At 30.8% G+C, this 17,501-nt stretch overlaps 1 pseudogene; it reads left to right on the forward strand.

Annotated features, from left to right (window-relative positions):
* The first annotated feature begins 15,701 nt into the window (after nt 1–15,701).
* LOC107020144 overlaps nt 15,702–17,501 on the forward strand; it is a 4,252-nt pseudogene continuing 2,452 nt past the window's right edge.

The raw sequence follows: 17,501 nt of genomic DNA on the forward strand, positions 1-17,501 counted from the left end.
ACTTGGGCCTGGAGATTAGCTGATGGGGAAGGCTAACTCGGCGTAAAGAAAAGGCTGAGGAGGAGAATTGGCCAATTGATTCAAAACAAGCTTCTTACGGTTAACAAAATAAAAATAATTAATTCGAATATAAACTAAAGATTCAAAATATAAGCTAAAATAGTTAACAAAATATTCATATGAAACAAAATATTACCATCATTATTTTTTTTGAATATTGATAAAATTTAAATAATGTACAAATAATTATGTAAGACAAATACATTAGCTAAACAATATAAAAGCGTCAAACCTTATTTAAAATAACTTGAAAGCTAAATATATATATATATATATATATATATATATGTACTCTTTTTCTACGAGATGCTGGGAATCCCGTTGAGTTCTTACGCTTTCATGTTGACAACTCAATTTATTCGATAATCAAACGCCCATCACGAGTCACATGGGCACCCCCACCAGGTAGAATAGTTGTGATATCCCCATCAAGATCTAACTCTAAGAGGATACTATTATATATATGTATATATATATATGTATATATATATACATATATATATATACATATATATATATATATACATATACATACATATATATATATATATATATATATATATATATGTATATATATATGTATATATATGTATATATTAAATTAATTATTTTAAATTGTTTAAAATCAAGAAGCTTGCTAGTTAATTACTATCGAGGAGAGTCAAAATTAGTGTCAACACCAGCCTCTGAACCAAACCACAGACATGCAGGACGGGCCGTGAGCCCACTACTATCCGTAGGTTGGTGGGCCTAGGTCTCCCCTAAAGCTTGCGTAAGTTTGGCCAAATTGAGGGGTAAAGGTAGTCAATTTCTAATTAATTAGTTTGTTTTAGGGGTCTATTTTTATGGTTTTATTATATTTATTTAAGGTTTTAAGACTATTAACTACCCTTACCAACTCATTATCGCCCAAATTCAAAAATTAGAAACTACCTCCCCTGTCCAAAATTTCTCCTCGAAGACTCCATTGAAGAGTAAAAACAAGTTCAAGCTTAGGGTTCAAGAAACAGCCTTTCTTATCCAATTTTCTTGTGTAAATCAACCTTAATTATGGATTCTTTTCATCTATGGGTAGCTATCACCTGTAGAGTCCCTTCAAACTTGGTTTTTAAAACTTCCAATTTCCACAAAAACCTAGTAGTACAATCTATGTAATGGGTCTTCCTATAAAATGTTTTAAAATTTTCAATTATGGTTGATTATGATGAATTATGATTGGAATAATGGAGTATTATTTAGTTATGATGAAAATCTCCCGTGGACCCATGATTCCCCCGTCTTCTAAGTTGTGAACTATGCTGTGACTTGATTGATTATGGTTGCTTGACAATTGATTATGTTTACATTGATTAAGTTGTTGAATCGTGATATCCCTATATCTAATGTGGAAATTCTATAAGTTAGGTTTGATCTTGATTCATAGCCTTGAAGGGAAACTTGCTAGGGCTTGTACATGTTGATAAGGATTGTATATGAACTCAAGATTCACTTAGATAGTGATGATCCTATGACTATTGTTTAATTGTGGTATTGTTGCAAGATCCTTTCCCGTATACCCTTATACATGAGTATGCATGAATGGTCTATGATTATTATAATATTGTTGTGTTGATTGAAAATCTATTCTCATAAAACACTATGAACATGATGTGAAAGGTTTACTAACATATTAATGTTTCTAAGGTTGAAAGGACATTCTAACCTAATGAATCTATGAGCTACCATGATACGGTGTTGGTTTGAGTGTTAGGAATTCTTCCATGAACATGAATATAAATTAAATACTTAACATGAATATTAAAGGGAAGTAAGCTTAGAATTGAGTGGATATGAATATGAGATGGAAGCTTTTACGTTAGAAAGTCCGGCTTCTCAAGGCAAGTTATCTCATGAAATGAAAACCTTTTACCTCAGTTAGTCCGGGTTTCTAGTAGCAATTTTCTTATCACATAAACTTAGTGCCCACATAGGTCTTTAGCTAGTGGATCCATTAAATGCTAAACATGTTAGTTCTACCTTCGACAATTAGGACACCTCTTTCGGTGTGGGGCATGACACTGGATTTCATGTATCTTACATGGTCTATGTCGATTGAGGCTATATTTCCCTACATAACAAAAAAAAGAATATGAATTATGAACAAGAACATGAGTTATGTACTATGATTACTTAAGAGGTGTTACTTAGTGTGAGTGGAGAAATGAGACTTCACTCATGCATTGAATAAGTAAGCTTTGAGAGTGATTACGATATATGCTATGATGACATGATGTTTTATGAGTTAATGCATGATTTACATGAATATGAACCATCAACATGGACCATGATATGAACCATGAATGTGAAGATGAACATGAATATGAATTATACCTCTGACTTCTTAATGAGCTCTACTAAGTGCGAGTGAGGGGTATAAGACTTCACTTGTACATTGCACAAGTAGACTTACAAAGAAGTTATGGTGTGGTGTCCTTATGACATAAAGATGTATGGATCTATGTATGCATGATATGAATTGTTGTTAAGAGTGACTCTCCTTATTATGAGCTATGAACATGAATGTCTCCTTGTCCATAAGTGTTGGCTATGGATGAGGTCAAGGTAAGTTATGCATGACTATGGTAGCCTAGGGTTGCTTATGGTGTGGTTGGACTATGTGACTACTCTAAATGTGCATGACTTTTAAACTTGATAAAGGAATGACAACTAAATGTCTCTTTTATACATGTTTTAAGGATTTTTCTGCATGACTTCCTTATTTAGTGCATTATTTGTGTCAAATCATATTTTTCTACATTTTCTTATAAGTGTAGGTTCTGATCATTGAAGTTTACTTATCCTTTCAAGTAAATCTTGGGTTGACTATTCTCCAAGCTTGGTGAGTCCTCATGGTTGAGGATAAGACTTATTCATTTCTAGTGTTATTTTATACTTTCAAGACTATGTTGTAAAGGGCTATGTCCCTGAGATTGTATTCGATTGTATTAGATGGTTTCTTTGAGACAAGGTCTAGACTCTTATATTAATATTATAGGAAAGACTTCTATAGTAAAAAGTTTAAAATTTTGCACCATTTCTATGTACTTATGTTCATGATTATGCTAAGGGCTTGTATGAGATTCCTTCGGGGTCAAGTACGTCATGTTACATCTAGAGGGATCCCCTGGGTCGCGACATCTAAGAATTAAATAGAATTCATGATAAAATAATCAAACATTTATAAAATATAAAATATTTTCATCAATAATTACAAAATGCGATTACCTAAATATGTAAGTATTCATGAATTACAATGGCAAATTCTTTCATGCTAAAACAAATCGACATGTCGTAGTAGTTTATCCAAATCTCATTCATTTTCTTATTCTTATCCTTCAAAGCATCATCATTATCATCATTATACTTGATCCTGCACTTGAGAAGATCGTACACCAGACTTATTTGAAAATGTGCATTGTTAACCTTCAGCAGATCAAGAAAATATACACATATGTGGCATATCATACGCCCCGCTTAGTTGAAAACAATCTACTGATTTGATTTCTTTCGACAGATGAATTGTTTGATGCAATAGATGGACCATCTTTTGTAATAGATGTCCTATCTGGTGCGACGGATGAGCCATATGTTGGAAGAAATCAAATAAGTCTTGTTACATATTTTATTTCTTCCGGCCTATGACCCATCTGTTACAACATATAAGGCATCTATTGAAAATAACATAATAATAAAATATTTTTTCACAATACTAAAATATTTATTACCAATACTGCCTACTACACCAACATTATCAAAAACACTAAATAAACAACACAAGTTATTTCACCAATTAAACAACATCAATCTCATGTTTTTACCAATATTCTAAGAACACTAACAAAACAAAAAATTGTTGCAAAGAGATAGCCATCAAAAAATTGGGAATGCATTTGAAAATAGAATTGATGCAAAGAGGACTCTTCGCGAAATCAAACTTCTTTCTCACTTTTGAAACTGCTAACAAATACATAGAGAGAAGACAACTCAAGTTCTTCTTTTTATTTATCACTATTAATAAAAAGAGATCAAACTTCTTTCTCACATTTGAAACTACTAACTAATACATAAAAAGAAGACAACTCAAGTTCTTTTGGGTAGAATTTCTAACTTACACTATTAAAACACATGGCCTCATGACAAACTCTTTTATCTCCCTCCAATTGCAACATAACTACTCGTAAATTATAACAATGAATCGTATATTAGCCAATAGTTCAGTTTGATTAAAAAAACTTAAGCCAATAGTTTAGTTTGGTTAAAAAAACTTAAACTTTTCAGCTCAGCCCAAGTGTAGAAAACAATTGTATATTAGTCAATAGTTCGATTTGTCATGTACTTGTTGCTTCGGTCCAAAAATATTATAGCCACATGGATCTTATTCCATATATGTAAGAGTTTAGAAGTAAAGAAGAATAAAACCCTTCTCTCTGTCTAAATTGTCAAAAGAGAATCATGTGAACTCTAGAAAATTGACTTTAGCACTATTCTTGGAGACAATAAATAAATTTATGATGTCTTGATTATGTTTTCTTTTCTTCATTATTTCCAACAAAATCAAGAATACCAACAACACCAATTGATTCAATACAACAACAACGAGTCAATGTATCAACAATTATGCAAGAAATACAAATAATAAATATGTTTATAAAAAAACTCAAAATTCACAATAACTATTACTATTACACAACAATGGTGAAACCTGATGTATAGACGTGATGGTGCCAGTGGCTCACAATCAAAGAATTTCATTGTTCCTCCTTATGTGTGGTGGAATGGGACCCGACAAAAGTACTGCACTTAAAGACATTCTCAAACAGTAAGTATTTATTACTAATTCACCTACTTTCTCTAATTTCATATATATTCTATGGCTTAAGTTATCTACAACCCCTTAAAATTGTTCGCATAATTCACTTAGATATCTTAACTAGAACTTGTACATATTGAACATTTAAATTGTTCAAAACATATACCTATTAAACACAAAATGCTGATATGACAAAAAATGTGTTTTGTACTTCCTTGAAGCACGTGAAAAGATTAAAAATAGCATTTTTTGAAAATACTTTTTTTACATTTTTTTTCTCTTATTGACACTTGACACTATAATTAACTTAAAACATATTTTCTTCTTTTATTTACACTTTTTTAAAAAAAGAAGAGCACCCCATTCCCCTACTACTCCTTTTCTTCAAATTTAGTTTGCAAAATTTTCTCCATTTTTACTCCAACATTGTTTGTCTCTCTTTATTTTTATATATACTAATTTCTGACATGCATCGCCTACTCATTTTTTAAAGTAATATAAGCAACACTAATATTGATAAATAATAAGTTACAAAGTTCCATATGAAACGTATAAGCATGATGTTTACATATATCACAAGCCAATAAAAATGTGATGTATAATTTTGGTCCATCCATTCACATAACATATTTATTTTATATATTTGATACATTAATCTATAATACCAATAAATATAAATGTACTTATTGCAGGATTCAATCCCTAATGAATGTCACTGTTTAAAAGAGAAATAAAAAATTGCAAACCACAACAAAGACAAATTTAAATAGAAAAATCAAAATATTTTAGTATGTGTTATAAAACTATAGAATAAGAAGAAGAAACTAGAGAGAAAAGAAGTGAAGACTTGTTATTTCTCTTGATGAAGAAACTAGAGAGAAAAGAAGTGAAGACTTGTTATTTCTCTTGATGAATGAATTTACAATGAAGAAGAGCACTCTATTTATAGGAGAAATCTAACTTGGTCCCCAAGTAGGACTCTTTAACCATATCCTAAAAAGGACTCCACATGATAGACATTCACTATACTACAAAATACTTTATAACACTCCCCCTGAATGTCTAATTCATAGATGATGTGCCTCGTCAAAAACCTTACTAAAAAAAACTTTAAGAAAAGAAAAACTCTAGTAAAGGAAAAGAGTACACATATCTATTAATACGCATCTAGGCTGCCTCATTAAAAACCTTACAAGGAAAACCCAGTGGGACAAAACCTCGTAAGGGAAAAAGAGTACAACGCGTATTCACTCCCCCCTAATGAGAACATCAATCCAGAGACTTGAATTTTCGCATTCCAAGCTTGTGCACCATCTTCTTGAAAGTTGCAGTTGGTAGAGACTTGGTGAATAGATCAGTCACATTGTCACTTGAACGAATCTGTTGCACATTTATATCACCATTCTTTTGAAGTTCATGTGTTTAGAAAAGCTTCGGTGAAATGTGCTTTGTTCTATCTCCTTTTATGAATCCTCCCTTAAGTTGTGCTATGCATGCTGCAGTATCTTCATATAAAGTGGTGGGTACTTTATCACATTTCGAACCACATTTCTCTCGAATGAGATGTATCATAGACCTTAACCACACACATTCTCTACTTGCTTCATGAATAGATATTATTTCAGCATGATTAGATGAAGTGGCTACGATGGACTGCTTTGTAGATCTCCAAGATATGGCAGTCCCCCCACATATAAACACATAGCCTATTTGGGATCGAGCTTTGTGTGGATCAGATAAATATCCTGCATCAGCATAACCTACAAGATTTGGGCTACAATTAACAGAATAAAATAAGCCCATATCAGTTGTCCCTTTAAGATATCACAAAATGTGTTTGATCCCATTCCAATGTCTCCTAGTAGGAGCAGAACTATACCTTGCTAACAAGTTAACAACAAAAGCTATATCAAGCCTTGTAGCATTAGCAAGATACATTAGTGCACCAATTGCACTAAGATATGGTACTTTAGAACCAAGAATTTCTTCATCCTTTTCTTGAGGTCGGAATGGATCCTTATTCACATCAAGTGAACGAACAACCATCGGAGTACTTAATGGATGCGCTTCATCCATACAGAATCTTTTCAACACTTTTTCTGTGTAGGCAGATTGATGAATAAAAATACCATTTGTCAAATGCTCAATTTGCAAACCAAAACATAATTTTGTCCTTCCCAGATCTTTCATCTCAAATTCATTCTTTAAATAATCAATTGCCTTTTGAAGCTCTATTGGAGTTCCAATAAGATTTATGTCATCAACATAAATAGCAAGTACAACAAATTCCGATATTGCTTTCTTTATAAAGACACATGGACAAATTGCATCATTTGTATAACCTTCCTTAATTAAATACTCACTAAGACGGTTACACCACATGCGCCCAGATTGCTTCAAACCATATAATTATCTTTGCAATTTAATTGAATACATTTCTCGAGATTTTGAATTACATGATTTAGGCATCGCAAATCCTTCAGGAATTTTCATGTATATCTCATTATCAAGTGATCCATAAAGGTAGGCTGTAACCACATCCATCAAATGCATTTCAAGTTGCTCATGGACTGTGAAACTAATGAGATAACGCAATATTATTGCATCCATAACGGGTGAGTATGTCTCTTCATAGTCGACGCCAGGCCTTTGAGAAAATCGTTGTGCCACAAGGCGTGCTTTATACCTTTGTATTTCATTTTTCTCATTTCTTTTTCGCAAACTCTGATTGAATTGCTTCTTGCCATTTTGGCCAGTCATTTCGTTGTCGACATTCTATAACAGATTGAGGTTCGTGATCCTCATTATCTTGCATGATATTTGTTGCAACATTATATGCAAAGACATAATCAACCACTATTTCTGATCGATTCATATTAGTTTCAACATCTCTTAGATTTATGGATAGTTCATTATTTCCTTGAGTTTCAAGTTCATTGTTTTTTTCATGAATATCCGACTTATTCAAATTTTGAACTTCCATATGAGATTCTTTCATAGTGTCATCTTGACATTTAATCTTTCTTTTTCTAGGATTTTGATCCTTAGACCCCAATGGTCTACCACGCTTTAGGTGTGTTTTTGACTCATTAGCTATGACACTAGTGGATGGTCCTTTAGGGACATCAATTCAAATTGGGACATTCTCTGCAGGAATATGTGATTTAGTAATTCTTTTCAAATCTGTAAATGCGTCTGGCATTTGATTTGCAATTTTCTGCAGATGAATAATCTTTTGTACTTCTTGTTCGCAAGTAGAAGAATATGGATCAAGATGAGACAATAATAAATTTTTCCACAAAATTTCTCATTTTGTTTCACTATTCTTTCCCCCTAATTTTGGAAAAACTGTCTCAACAAACTGACAATCTGCAAATCTAGCAGTAAACATGTCTCCAGTTAATGGTTCAAGATAGCGAATAATGGAGGGTGACTCAAACCCAACATATATTCCTAACCTTCTTTGAGAGCCCATCTTAGTGCGGTTTGGTGGTACCACAGGCACATGTACAACACTTCCAAAAATTCTTAGATGGGATATATTAGATTCTTGACCCATAACCAATTGCAATGGAGAAACCTTATGATAACTTGTCGGTCTGAGACGAATAAGTGTTGCAGCATGCAAAATTGCATGTCCCCACACAGAAGTGGGCAACTTAGTTTTCATAAGCAATGGTATTGCTATTAATTGCAAATGTTTAATTAATGACTCTGCGAGACCATTCTGAGTATGAACATGAGCAACGGAGTGTTCAACTCTTATCCTAATTGCTAAACAATAATCATTAAAGAATTGGGATGAAAACTTTGCAGCATTATCAAGACGAATGGACTTAATATGATTATCAGGAAAGTGTGCCCTTAACCTTATTATTTGTGCCAATAATTTTGCAAATGTCAAGTTACGAGATGACAATAGGTACACATGAGACCATCTAGAAGAAGCATCTATTAGAACCATAAAATATCTAAATGACCCACTAGGTGGGTGAATAGGTCCACAAATATCCCCATGTATACGTTCCAAGAATGCAGGGGACTCAATCTTAACTTTCATTGGTGATGGTCTCACAATTAACTTGCCGTGATAACAAGCAGTACAAGAAAATTCACCATTTAAAAGAACTTTTAGGTCTTTTAGTGGATGTCCATTCGAATTTTCTATAATTCGTCTCATCATTATTGACCCAGGATGTCCTAGACGATCAAGCCAAAGTACAAATGTATTGGAATCAGTAAACTTCTTATTTACTATAAAATGTGCCTCAATTGCAATAATTTTTGTCCAATACAAGCCAGAAGATAAGGCAGAGAACTTTTATATAAAACATGTCTGCCGAGAGACATTCTTGGTGATACCAAGATATTCAAGATTTATTTCATCCATTGATTGGATATGATAACCATTTTCACGGATATCTTTAGAACTCAACAAGTTTCTCTTAGATTTTGGAGAAAACATAGCATTATTAATGATGAGTTTAGTTCCCTTGAGCAAAATTACAATGGCTCTTCCAAAACCCTCAATCATATTAGTACTACCAAAAATTGTAGTAACATTTATTTTACCCATACTAAAATGAAAAAAATATTTCTTATTTTTGAATATCGTATGTGTTGTATCAGAATCAATCAAACAAATATCTTCATATTTTGATAATATGTTCTTAGAATTATCCATATCTTCACATGAAATGACATACACAAAATAAATATATATTAAATATTAGTGTTGTCAAAAGGGTACAATATATTCAAAGGAATAAATTAATAATTAAATATCAGAAATTGAGCCTTAATTTATTGGTTCCTCCAATTCAAAAACGAGTTGTTAGGAAAATAAAATAAAATCATTATTTCATCTTAGTTAATAACAGACTGCATGTTTTTAACATTAGATCAAATTAAAGACCTAATATAATACAAACACATGATAAATCCTAGTTAATATCAGAATTTATGTTTTTAACATTAGACCAAGTTAAAGACCTAATATAATACAAACACGTGATAAAGTTTAGTATTTGACTAACTCTATCATATTAGAATCATATAAATAAATCAATGAAAAATTATATTATTTTATTACGAATTAAGGAACAAGCTAATGAACGACTAAACTAATTTAAAATACTAAACTCATGCAAACAACTATCATTACATGAAATTTATTAATAAATACTACCAAAAAAAATATCACTCTTCCATGTTCACAGAACCATCACCAATTAAGTGATCTATTTTTCCTTCAGGATGTGCGAAGAAATCTGCTACATCCAAGTGCGTGATGTCAACTTGATTTTCAGAGATAAAATTTGCCTCAGGATTTTTCTCTTTCTTCTTTAGTGATTCTTGATAAAGCTCAACCAAGTGTTTGGGGGTACGACAATCACGTGCATAATGACCTCTTCCACCACATCATAAACAACCTTCCCTAGTTGCTTCACGTTTCTCATCCTTTCTTTTTTCCTTTTTATTTGATGAATGATTAATGCCAGGAATAGAATTACGTTCTTGACCATAATCACGACCACAATCACGTCCACGACCACGATTAGGACCGCGACCTTTTCCACGCCTAGCATGGTGGGCGTACGCCTCATTCACTTCAGGAAGTGGTTCAGATCCAGTAGGTCGATTCTCATGATTTTTCAATAATAAATCATTATTTTGTTCGGCCACAAGAAGATGAGAAATTAGTTCAGAATACTTTTTGAAACCTTTCTCTCGATATTGTTGCTGCAAGAGCACATTCGAGACATGGAAAGTAGAGAACGTCTTTTCCATCATATCAATCTCACTAACCGTTTCTCCACATAATTTCAATTGAGAAGTGATTCTGAGCATGACAGAATTGTACTCATGTATAGACTTAAAGTCTTGTAGCCTTAGCTGCATCCAATCATATCGTGCCTTTGGATGTATGACCATCTTCAAGTGGTCAAATCTTTCTTTTAGGTTTTTCCACAAAACAAGTGGATCCTTAACTGTCAGATATTCGATTTTCAGAATCTCGTCAAAATGATGACGCAAGAATATCATTGCTCGTGCACAGTTTTGATTTGATGCCTTATTTTCTTCTTTTATGGTGTCTCCAAGACCCATTGCATCAAGGTGGATTTCAGCATCCAACACCCATGAGAGGTAGTTCCTGCCTGAACTTTGGAGGGCAGTGAACTCTAGCTTTGTAAGATTGGACATTAAAATTAAAAACAAAAGAATAAATAATACCTTTATTAATTCTTCAAATATAACCTTCACTTTTGAGAAAATAGAGTCTCTTGCTGATAACGTGTTATAAAACTATAGAATAAGAAGAAGAAACTAGAGAGAAAAGAAGAGAAGACTTGTTATTTCTCTTGATGAATGAATTTACAATGAAGAGGAGCACTCTATTTATAGGAGAAATCTAACTTGGTCCCCAAGTAGGACTCTTTAACCATATATCCTAAAAAGGACTCCACATGATAGACATTCACTATAATACAAATACTTTATAACAGTATGTCAATACTCATGCATCTCGATTGAAGCTATGCAACGACATAACAATTTAAATGTTGTAAAAGTCACAACTCATTAAAAATGTAAAAATCCGTCAAAAAAGTCGTAAACCTTTGGAAAAGTCACATATCTTTGAAAAATCACAATCCTTTAATATGAAAGGGAATCTACATTTAATATAATACAAATAATTAAGTTAATAAGTAAAATTAATTGAGTATTTTTAATTGGAGGTATTATAGTAATTCAACATTCTGTTTAGGAGTTCATGGTTTTAAGGTAGTATATATATAGATATATATAGATGTAGATATAGATATGATAAAAAATTATTTCTTTCAAATCTGAAAATAAATGAAAATGAACTATGCTTCTACTCTTGAAAGGTGACACTTTCACGACGTTGGATAAATACCATTTGAAGTTAAGGAGCTAACCTCCAACCTCTTCTTTAAAGCTATCTAAGAGTGGTTGGGTATCTGCCTTAAGGCTTAGAAATCCTCGACCTTATTATACATTCGATTCCATCCTAAATCCCACCAATTCCAAAGTGTGTATCTCTTCTTTACTTTTAAGTGACAAGGGGGGTGACAAATGGTATACTTTCTTCTCTATGTCGCCGTCTCATCAATGAGCGTAGAAATTATACGACAGATTTGAAAGAAAGACTTTATTTTGTGTGATTTATTACAAATCTCATAAAAATAATGGAACAAATATGAAGAAGAAAAAGAAGAATGTTTTTTAGTATAAAAAAAGTTAGCCAATATTTTTTATCACAGTTTCGAACAAATAGTTTACTGAAATTCAAATATAAATCCATTAAATTTATCAAAAATGATATTTGTAAAGTTGAAAGATTAATTTTTGATCTATCAATTTCTTTTTATCATCGATGTAGAAATGAAAAAACGCCGGTAACACTTTCTTTCTTCTTTACTCTTAGTATGAAAATGTATTTTTTTTTTAAGTTATTCGAAAAGAAATTAGGTTTTGTGATTTGAGAAAGAATGTGTTTTGGGAAGTAGATGAACTTGAAAGGGGAGATTTTGTGACTTGAGAAAGAATATGTTTTGGGAGGAAGATGAAAGGGGGGTCGGGGTGGGGTTCTTAGAATAAGTTGACATTTTCATTATTTTTTTAAGAAAATAGATATAAAATGTGTTTGAAATAACTTTAAATAAAATTTTATCCTTTTTATAATTTTGGGGACCCAGTGCCACGTGTCATTTTTAATTAGCCGTTTTGTCATGTCAGGGCAAGTGTATCACACTTCATATTTTTTGCTAATTATAAAAAAATGTCTAATAGGAACGATTTTTGAATAGGTAAACGTGTTCAATAGATACTAGTCTTACTTGAGGTGTCTAAGTTAATTATGCGGACAACATTAAGGAATCGTCGATGACTTAAACATATATTATGTTGTCATTGTCATGAGTCATGGATTGGACCCTAAACAAAATCTTGTATTGTATTGTGTATCAACTTGGGATAGGAATTTAATGGAAGAGGAGATTACTAATAATCGAACTCTTACATGAGTATAAATAGTCAATCAATTGAATAACTAAGATTTTATGTGTTAGAATAATATGTTACTATTCATAACTTGGCTATATTACCTTTTTGTTCACTAAGACCATCTCCAACCCATCTCTATTTTACTCTCCATTCTTTATATTTAGAAAGTAAAATAGAGAATGGGTTCTCCAACCACTCTCTATTTAACTCTCCATTCTTCAATTTTAGAGAGGTGAATAGTAGTTCTCCAAATTTCGAGAACTACTGTTCACCTCTCTATTTTACTTTTTGATTGTTATAATATTATTTCTATTATACGACTAAATTAACCATTATCATTTGTAATTATTTTCTAATGCAATATAACACTTAACAAGTTACTACTTCTGCCAAATTAATCATTTTTTTAACTTTATTTTTGAAAAGAAATTGTCACTTTGAAAATGTAGCTTAAAGTTATTTTGATACTATTTATATTATATAAGATTATTAATTAAGTCTCTAATATTTGTAATTATTTTCTAACTAATATAACATCTAAAATATATTATTGATTTTTAATTTTTTCTGGTCATTTTAAATATGTAATTTAGATTATAATTATTTTTCATTATGAAAGTAAACACAAAATTTACAAAATAATTCAATCAATCTACTTTTTATGTTATAGTGATAATTATTAAATTACACTTTTTAAACAGCATGAAAATATTTGATTCAATAGTTCAAAATGGAATATGGGAAGTAAATTAGTACACGAAATAATTGGATACAAGATGAAATTGTTTACTTATATAATTTTTACCTACACATAAAAAAATAAGAACAAAAAAATGCTTATTTTGAACTCCGTAATACATTAATAGAACATTCATGAGAGTAAAGTAATAGTCTTGAAAGTTGAGTATTTATGTAAGATTTAAAATAAATTTTATGATAATACAATATTTATGATGCAATTATATTTCATCAATGATTTCGCTTTTGTTTGAATTGTTCGTTAATATGTATTATATATAATATCTATCGCAACTTATGTTATTTAGAATTATATTTTGTATTAAATGAAGAATTTGAAAAAAATAAAATTTTGCATTACATAAAGATTATAGAGTGATTATTTTCAAAAAGAAGAAATGATTATATTACGAAATAAGAAAATAAGAATGAAATAGAAAAAACAATAATATAATATTCAGGAGAGAAAAAAAAGATTTTTTTGGAGAGTAAAATAGAGAATTGGGTTGGAATTGATTGTTTGAAAAAATAGAACTCTATATTTAGAGAGTAAAATAGAGGATAGGATTGGAGATGCCCTAAGCTACATTGTTATTAAGCTGAGAATATCAAATATTGGTAATTAGCTTTAAAAAAAAGAAGAAGGAAATATTCTTGAGAGATCAAAATACTAGTATAACTTTATCAAACTAAATAACTCAAATTTTGACGAACTTGACGGACCATATGAGACCTTAATTCTAATAACAGTTTGAAAGACAACTAATTAAATTAGTTTTACAGGTCTATGCTGTTTTTATTAGATTATATAGTAATAGGCTGCTTTACCTTTTTAATTCAAGTGGCCAATAATTAATTTTATTGTTATAAAAGCATTAATCAGAGTACATAATTTAATTAAGAAATGTTATGATTGTACAAACCTATTTTACTTGTTAATTTTATATATGCAAACTTAAATTCTGTTATATGAATGAGATTGATTTTGACTTGGAAATGAGAAAGGCCAACTTGGTAGTAGTTCGTAAGCAACTTGGTTAAAAATAGTGACCAAAATTAAAATAGAGACTTAAAAAGATACCATTTGTTCAATTTTCTCCTTTTTATCTTTTTCATTAATCCAAATGCTACTGCCCACCCACTAAAGATGTTTTGCTCTGTTCTATTCTCCCTTAATTTTCAATTCCCATCGCATAGATGAAGATATAACCCATATTTTGGGAATCTGTGGACAACATAAATATTTTTATGACTCGTGTTGTGCTCTTCATAGTAAATGTAGTACTACTTTAGCTATCCAGATTTATTGGTGTATTTTCTTTGATTAACACTTTGTTTGGATCATTGTTACCTATTGTTTCATAATGTATTGTATTGTATTATACTCTATTGTAGTGTATTGTGTGGTAGATGCAATATTTGGCTAGACTGTATTGTCTGTTGTTTAATAACTTTTTAGTTGTTTGGTTTGATTGTTGTACTGTATTGTAATTTATAAATTTACAAAAATATCCTTAATTATCCTAGGGTAGGAAGTTTGACTAGATTTAAATAATCAAGGTAAATGGTAAAATAGTATTTTGAAATATTATATAAAGATATAATTGAAAAAAGAAATTAAGTAACAATGGGAACACACCAAATTGTTGTTCCATAAAATAGGGGTTTTCATTGTTATGTAACAACGAAATTTAACAACACAGTATAATACATTTTAAATAACAATCAAAATAAATATTGTAGATATAGTAACAATACAATACAATATAATGGATAACAATGATCCAAACACAGTGTAAAGCGACAAGTTGAATTTGGTTGTGCCCAAATTGATGTGCTGATGAATATATCCCCAGCCTTAGCCACCAAAGTTTGATCTTACATTTTATGGTCAAAATTTGACACCCCCACTCTTCATGGAATAAATATTTATTACTGTCAAACTCATTTTTGCTTTATTTTTTAGGAAACAGGGGCTGCATACACATTGCATTTTTTCAGATCTCACTTGTGAGATTATTACATGCTCTCCATTTGTTGATAATATTCATAGGCAATTAGTTGTTGAAAGAAATTCAACACTATTTGAAGGAGTTATGGGGGAAAATAGACAAGTGTTTGAGGCTGATGAAGATGCATATGGAGGCATGAATGTACATATCAAGGACTCAATGGATTCTATCAAATTCATTGCTATGCTTAGGGCATCCATTACACATGGACGAATCAGGTATTCCTCCGTCCTAAAAAAAATAATCTAGTTTAACTGAATAAAAAGAGTAAGGAAAATCTTTTTATTTTATGGTTCAGAATTAAAGTTATGTAAAATATATAAAAAATGCCTTCTAATCTTGTAGTGTTAAACATATCACAGGACCAAAAACAATAATTACTAAAAAAAGTAAAAGTTATTGATTCATATTAAATTTAAAATCTTATAAAAATAATGAATGTAAAATACTTTCTCCGTTCCTATTTAATTGTCAATATTTTAGATTTTTTTTCTTTTTATATTTGAAATATATTTAATATAAACCTTCGATTTTACGTTTTCTATATTTATAACATGTTTAATGTCATAATATATGCCTTTGGTAAAATTAGAGTGATAATATATGTAATTTTTTGTTTCAGGGAAAGAAGGGTGTTTGGATTAAATTGCATATAGAATATTACCACCTAGTTAACGATGCAGTCAAGGTACGTAAATGCCAACCTAATAAACAAAATTTAATTTATGTGATACTTTTACTTTTTCAAAATTCAATATATATGACTTTGAGTTAATCTAATCTTAATTATTTTTAAAATAAATTAAATTAATTCTAATTTTCTTTTTAAAAAAAAGTAACATAAATTGAGAAAAAAAATATTAAAAATTGATAATTTAATTTGTGTGCAGGAAGGATTTTGGTATCACCATGCAGAGGCAACATACTTGATGTTGGTATATTGGATTCCTCAAACTCCTCATACTATTCCTTCTAATGCTTCTCATAGAGTTAATACTGGGGCTCTGGTTTAAAATCACAAAATTATATACATATACGTTAACGTTAAATATCATTATGCATCCAGTTAAATATCACTTTACTTAAAATGATATATAGGACATAATGCTACTTCCAGACCATATTATATTAACATGACATATGTTAATAATAATATTTGGATAGGTGTTAGTAGTTCAAGAAAAAAATGGGACATTCAAGGGGCACAGGGGTGTGGAAACTGCCTACTGGGGTTGTTGATGAGGTAATTATGAATTTTCAACGTTACCATTTCCAACCTTTACTCTCTATCAATATTTGTCTTAATTTATATGATTTATTTTCATATTATTAGGGGTAATATCTATATCTATCTATCTATCTATCTATATTCAATTGCATAAGTAATATCATGTTTGGGTACATAATTGGTTGGGACTATTGTCACGACCCAAAACGAGTCGTGAGTGGCACCCACACTTAACCTACTAGGTGAGCGAACCAACAAATATAAACCCCATCATTTACCAATAGTTCAACTATGAATAACAAAATAACGCTGAAGATCCAAAACTTATTAATGTAACCATTTAAGTAAGCTTCTAAAGTTTAACACTTATTATCCCCAAAATCTGGAAGTCATCACATCAAGAACATCTATCCTCAAATTTCCAAGTCTAAGAGTATTTAAGAAACCAAAATAAGTAAAAAGATGGTCCATGTCCGAAATTCAACGACATCAAGACGTGAATGAGAGAATCCAGCACGAGCTAGAAATAATAGCTCACCCTGAACTCTGATGTGCTGGAGACTGACTAGAGCTGAGGGCGAGT

Source organism: Solanum pennellii, chromosome 5, assembly GCF_001406875.1.
Source record: "Solanum pennellii chromosome 5, SPENNV200".
NCBI classification, from domain to species: domain Eukaryota; kingdom Viridiplantae; phylum Streptophyta; class Magnoliopsida; order Solanales; family Solanaceae; genus Solanum; species Solanum pennellii.